The sequence below is a fragment of the Microcebus murinus genome, chromosome 4 (assembly GCF_040939455.1).
Source record: "Microcebus murinus isolate Inina chromosome 4, M.murinus_Inina_mat1.0, whole genome shotgun sequence".
Taxonomy (NCBI): domain Eukaryota; kingdom Metazoa; phylum Chordata; class Mammalia; order Primates; family Cheirogaleidae; genus Microcebus; species Microcebus murinus.
Window position 1 is genome coordinate 93,637,994 of NC_134107.1, and position 6,782 is coordinate 93,644,775.

Sequence of the window (6,782 nt, forward strand, 5' to 3'; positions counted from 1 at the left end):
GGCTTTTTTCCATTGACAACTCTTGCCCTTCTAAAATTTTCCATCTGTCAAAATTTACTCTCCCTACTCCAAGTGCATATTATCTTGTACATAGTAGACACTCAGTAAAATTTTCTGAATCGAACCAAAAGAACCTTAAATATTAATGCAATGTAAGCTCGAACCAAAAGAACCTTAAATATTAATGCAATGTAAGCAAGACAACAATATTTATCATATCTCAGACCACCAGTGACAGCTTACGATCACACATTTGAATCCACCTGGGATTTGTATTCTTGATCCGATAGAAACAGTGCCAGAAAGAGCAGCTGCCCAGGACAGCTGCACCAGTGCCCAGCATAACTGCTTGGTTTGTGGTTCCCTCTATGGGTTTCATTTGTGCTGCCCCACACAAGAGAGTAAACATATGTAAACAAGTCCATCAATCATTCCACTCTTATTAAGAAGAAAACAATAATGCAAGAATCAAGACATGTTTCACAAGGATATTCCAGATACTTCTTCTAACATCCTGATCATGCTCTACCAAACTAGCCTTAACAATACATCTTTATGTCTTTATATCATGACCTTTGGAAAAGGTGTATGACTGATTCGAGGATTGCTCAATTCTTCCCTAAAGAGGCTATAATAAGAAAAAGAAAAAAATAGGGGAGCTGGGCTGCCCCTCACACAGCACGACCACAGGTTTCCTCACCTGTGGGGAAACATGCGGGTCGTGCTGTTAGAAAAGAAAACAAAACAAAAACAAACAAAAAGAAAGAAAAAACATTTGCAATGGGTTTGCTTTGGCTGCTTCTTAGGATACTGATGCCAGCAACCACTCAAGTTCACAGTCTACTGTGACACACATAGATTTATGTATTTTAGTTTGCTTTGGTCGTTATTAATGTTAAACTGGCATGTTTTTATGAGGTAGCCATAAGAGATATTCTTGACGTAAAGAACTGGGAGCACAAAAGAGAGTTTAAATGATTTGCTTAGGTCATCTAATGAGCTTTGAGGCAGGGCTGAGTGCAGAATTCCTGTCATTTTGATCTCTGATTCAGAGTATTTTCTACTATCAGCGTAACTCCCCACGTATGCAGTAACCAAGTTCAGGTAGATTCGACGATTCATGTATTTGTATTTGTTGTCCATTATTTACATAGTAAAATATAATCCAGGAAACAATTCTTTGGGGGTATGAGTAAGGCAAGAGTAGTGCTGGCCAGGTTTTAAAGAGCCCAAAGCAAAATGGGCAGAGTGTTAGCATCAGGTTGAACCACAAGTTAAGGAAACAACTACTGTGGTCTCATGGATCAAACAAGTTGTCCCCCATAACTATGGAGGCTACATTGCTTGGTAGGACATCTCATTTCCATGGTTTCTGAGTACAAAAAGAGGGTCTCTAATCATTGAAGGATAAACATAAAGATTAGAGATGATGCAACAGCAAGAATGACTCAAGATTCCAGCCATGAGAATTTGGCATAGGACTCTTTATATGTCATTAAGCAATGATGAAGGGCACAGGCCATTATAGTTTAATGTTAATTAATAGAGAGTAAAAAGACCAATGCTGTGGCAGGTTCATGGATAGATAGCTCATAATGGTCCTAGATTTACTAGTCACAGAGCATCATGGACTCTGCCATTTTCAGAGTGGCAATGGAAAAATGTATGAGCTTTAGGGTGACTGCCATGCCCATAGCCCTCTTTGAAAAAGGTAATGAAAAGTTCTTATACATAAGTTACTTATTACCCCACCACCCTGTAACAAGAGATGGGCACCTGTTTCAAAGGCAACAAACTATATGGTGGCAGGAACCTATGGAGAGGCTGGCATGAGAACCTTGCTAAATAGGAGTGCTCCTTTTAGGTGGTGACTGCCTACCACTCAGATCTCCTTTTTGCTGGAATTTGAAAGAGATGCATATAAGTAAAGAAGAAAGCAGTTGGTGGGGTAGATGTGGAGAAGCACATACATAGATAGATTAGCAACAGCTAACATTTATTGAGGACTTACTATATAGCCCCACCCCTACCATAAGTCTAAAAGACATTAATTAACAAGTAACAGTGGAATACTATAATGAACATTAAGTGTTAGACCCTCTTCAAGATACAGCACAAAGGGAAGATCCAAAACTGTAGGTGGAGCAGACATTGAGAAAAACACTATGACAAGCTAGCTCCCATTCCCAACATTATATATTGCTAAAGGAATTTGAAGTCTTTGGTACATTGAGGGCAACCATAGTAACAATAAACTTCAAGCCCAGCCTGATTCCTGCCTAAATTAACACAACCCACCCACACTCAAGGCCTAGCAGGACAAAACACACACATATTTTAAAGCATAAAAATTATTTACCCAAGTCTCTTATTATTTGATACAAATGTCCAATTTCAATAAAACATTCTGAGGCATATAGAAATGCAGGGGAATAAAATGACACACTCCTATGAGGTAGAGAAAGCAACAGAATCAGATTCAGGTATGACATGTATGTTGTAATTATCTAACAGAGAATTTAAAATCTCTCTGATTGATATGATAAAGCAATAGAAAAGGTGGACAACTTGAAAGATCAGATGAGGAGTTTCAGCAAAGTGGTGGATAAGTAAAACTCAAAATAAAATGATAGAAATAAAAACCACAGTCACAGAGTTGAAGAATGCCTGGATAGGCTCATCAGTAGACTTGAGGCAATAAAGTGAAGAATCAGTGAACTTGAAGATAGATTGGTAGAAATAACACAATCTGAAACCCGAAGAGAGAGAGAGAGAGAAAAAAAAAGACAGAGAATCCAAGGTCTATGGGGGTAATAATAAATGGTTTAATATATGTATAACCGGACTCTTGGAAGGAGACCAGTGATAGAGAATGACTTTTTAAGAGTTATTTAAAAAAATAATGGTTGATCATTTTCCAAAATTAATAACATATCAAACTATAGATCCAAGAAGCTCAGTAAACACCAAGAAGGATAAATACCAAACACTCACATACATGCACACACACACATTACATTTAAACTGCTGAAAATGAAAGACAGAGAAAAATCCCAAAGGTGGCCAGAGAAAAAGGACACATGACCTATAATAAGAATTACAGCAGACTACTTATCAGAAACCATGTAACCAGAAGAATATGGAGTTTAAAAATTTTTAAAGTGTTGAAAGAAAAAAAAAATCTAAGAATGAGAATTCTATGCCTAGCAAAAATACCTTTCAAAAATGGAGTAGAAATGCTTTCTTAGCAAACAAAAACAGAACTTATTACCAGTAGAGTTACACTTAAATAAATACTAAATCAAGTTCATTCTTGAATATGAAGAAATATGATATCAGAGAGAAACTTGGGTCTGCACAAAGAAATATAGAGTGCTGAAAATGAATAAATGAGGATATAATATATAAAAATATTTTTTCCTTCTATTTTTTTTTTGAAACAAGAGTCTCACTCTGTCACCCTGGCTAGCGTGGAGTGGCATCAGCCTAGCTCACAGCAACCTCAAACTCCTGGGCTCAAGCGATCCTGCTGCCTCAGCCTTCCGAGTAGCTGGAACTACAAGCATGTGCCACCATGCCCGGCTAATTTTTCTATTTTTTGTAGAGACCGGGGTCTCCCTCTTGCCCAGGCTGGTCTTGAACTGCTGAGCTTAAGCAATCCTCCTGCCTCATCCCCCAGTTTCCCCCTCCCCACATAGTTTTAATTGCTTTAAAAGACAAATGGCTCTATAAAGTAAAAATAGTAGGCAGTGCACTATGTGTTTATTGGATATATTAAAGTAAAATGTATAACAACAAAAGCACAAGAAGTGAAAGGTAGGAAGTTGGAAAAACTATCTTAAAGTCCTTATACCATATGTGCAGTGGGCTAATACTGTTTGAATGTAGACTCTAATTAGTTAAGAAAAATACTGTAATTCTAGTGTAACTGCTAAACATTTCTTTTAAAAAGAGATATAAATAATAAATCAACAATGGCGATTAAATGGAATAATAAAAAAATGCTCAGTTAACCCAACAGAAGACAAAGGAAGAGGGAAAAAAGGAGAAGTGGAACATAGAAAACTGCTATCAAGACAGATTTAAATCTAAAGATATGAATAGTGACCTGACATCTGAATGATATAAACCAGGGGTGGAAAATTTTTTCTATAAAAGCCAGATATTAAATATTTTAGGAAAAATAAATTATAAATAAGAAAACATAATAGATATATTAAAATTAACCTTGTGGTATTTAATTAGAATTAGAGTTATCAGTATGTACTCAGAGATTTTTGATAGATAGATAGATATGCATTTGCATGTATATGTGAGTTCATACACACAGACGTATATACCAAGCTCTGTCCACTGAGAGGCCCCAGAAGCAATCACACTTAATGACTTTGGTTTCTTAATTCTTCAAGAAAAGGAGCCAGAGCTCCTTGGTGAAGTAGTTGGTTGATTCCACTACTTTTTCAGGGGATATGAGATGAACCTGCAGCATTTTGTAGTGCTAGGAAATGCTTTTTAAAAAGGCAAAGGAGGGGCGTCTCCCCGCAACCTCCTTAACTTCCCTAGTCAGTGACGCGGCGCCCGCAGAAATCCGAAGGAACTGGGGTCGAGGGAGGGTGAGTTGCAGTTAAAAGAAGATGGATGCACACAGTTCAACCAAAATCAATGCAAGGAAGAGGAGGAAAGAGGCACCTGGACCCAATGGGGCAACAGAGGAAGATGGAATTCCTTCAAAAGTGCAACGCTGTGCAGTTGGCTTACGGCAGCCAGCTCCATTTTCTGATGAAATTGAAGTTGACCTTAGTAAGCCCTGTGTCAGGGTAACTATGGAAGAAGCCAGGAAAGGAACTCCTTGTGAGCGGCCTGTGAGAGTCTATGCAGATGGAATATTTGACTTATTTCACTCTGGTCATGTCCGGGCTCTGATGCAAGCAAAGAACCTTTTCCCCAATACATACCTCATTGTGGGAGTCTGCAGTGATGAGCTAACACAACTTCAAAGGCTTCACGGTGATGAATGAAAATGAGCGCTATGATGCAGTGCAGCACTGCCGCTACGTGGATGAGGTGGTGAGGAATGCCCCCTGGACCCTGACACCCGAGTTCCTGGCAGAACACCGGATTGATTTTGTAGCCCATGATGATATCCCTTATTCTTCTGCTGGGAGTGATGATGTTTATAAGCACATCAAGGAAGCAGGCATGTTTGCTCCAACACAGAGGACAGAAGGTATCTCCACATCAGACATTATCACCCGGATTGTCCGGGACTATGATGTGTATGCGAGACGGAACCTACAGAGAGGATACACAGCAAAGGAGCTCAATGTCAGCTTTATCAATGAGAAGAAATACCACTTGCAGGAGAGGGTTGACAAGGTAAAGAAGAAAGTGAAAGACGTGGAGGAAAAGTCAAAAGAATTTGTTCAGAAGGTGGAGGAAAAAAGCATTGACCTCATTCAGAAATGGGAGGAGAAGTCTCGAGAATTCATTGGAAGTTTCCTGGAAATGTTTGGTCCAGAAGGAACGCTGAAACATATGCTGAAAGAGGGAAAAGGTCGGATGCTGCAGGCCATCAGTCCAAAGCGGAGTCCCAGCAGCAGCCCTACTCTGGAAGGCTCTCCCTCCCCCTCTTTCCGATGGCCCTTCTCTGGCAAGACTTCCCCACCCTCCTCCCCAGCAAATCTCTCCAGGCACAAGGCTGCAGCTTATGATATCAGTGAGGATGAAGAAGACTACCTTTTCATCCCTCCTTTCCTGTCCCCTCCCTCTGTCTCATCACCTTCAGAAGCTCTCTGTTGAATTCCAAATTGTGATCCCAACACTAAACCTAAGAACAACTACAAAGGAAAGAATTGGAGCAAGAGGACCTAGAAATGGGGGAACCGAAACAGCCTATCCTCCAAGAGATACCAATCACCCACACCAAGAAGGAGACTGACTATAGCTTAGAAGCCTGTTCTGCATCCATCTGCCCTCCCCAAGGACTTTGTTTTACTATTATGTTCATGTGATCTTGACAGGGAAATTGTCATTTTTATTACTTTTTTAAAAATTAGTCTTTCAAATATAGTATGTAGAATTAATTTTTTGCCCCTGAGGAGTGGGCAGAAGAAGGAAGTGGCGTAACACGCAGAGGCCTTTTCTTCCTGATACACTGTAGTGTTTGCCTTCTGTTCTAAAGCAAAGTGGATTACCAAGTTGTTAGCTTTTTTAAAGCAAATCAAATTTATGATATGGGTAATTTGGGGGGAAATATCATAAATTTGATTTGCTTTAAAAAAGCTAAAAAAAAAAAAAAGGCAAAGGACATATCAAAATAGCACAGAAGCCAACCTAAAAGAGTTCCCCATGCCCAAAGTTGAAACAGTTTGAGCCACAAAATAAATAACAAGAGTTTTGGAATATAACCCATAGAATAAAAATAAATCCATGAGTCCATGTTGATAAAAATAAATCATAGCACAAATAAATGGAGTAGGAGAAACAACTGTCCCCTACAGAAGAATTACATTTAAAATATGTAGCAAAAGTGAAGGAAATACAAAATCACCATGAGAACTCCTCAGTAATAATTGCTATATTCCAGATATGCTGATGAATCCTAAAAGTAGTGAGCAGAAGTTTGAGGAGAAACAAGGATATCTTTCCACCAACATATTTTATTAATTTCAAAGTGAAAAATAGTAAGGGCACAGTGGAGAAATTCAACAGAAAACTGCTTACACAAGTGGTCGAAGTAACATCATCAGTAATGAGACATAACTTGCTTCATGAATGCTGTG

At 38.9% G+C, this 6,782-nt stretch overlaps 1 pseudogene; it reads left to right on the forward strand.

Annotated features, from left to right (window-relative positions):
* Positions 1 to 4,509: 4,509 nt before the first annotated feature.
* On the forward strand, positions 4,510 to 6,065 carry LOC109730683 (choline-phosphate cytidylyltransferase A pseudogene; annotated as a pseudogene).
* The last annotated feature ends 717 nt before the right edge of the window (positions 6,066 to 6,782 follow it).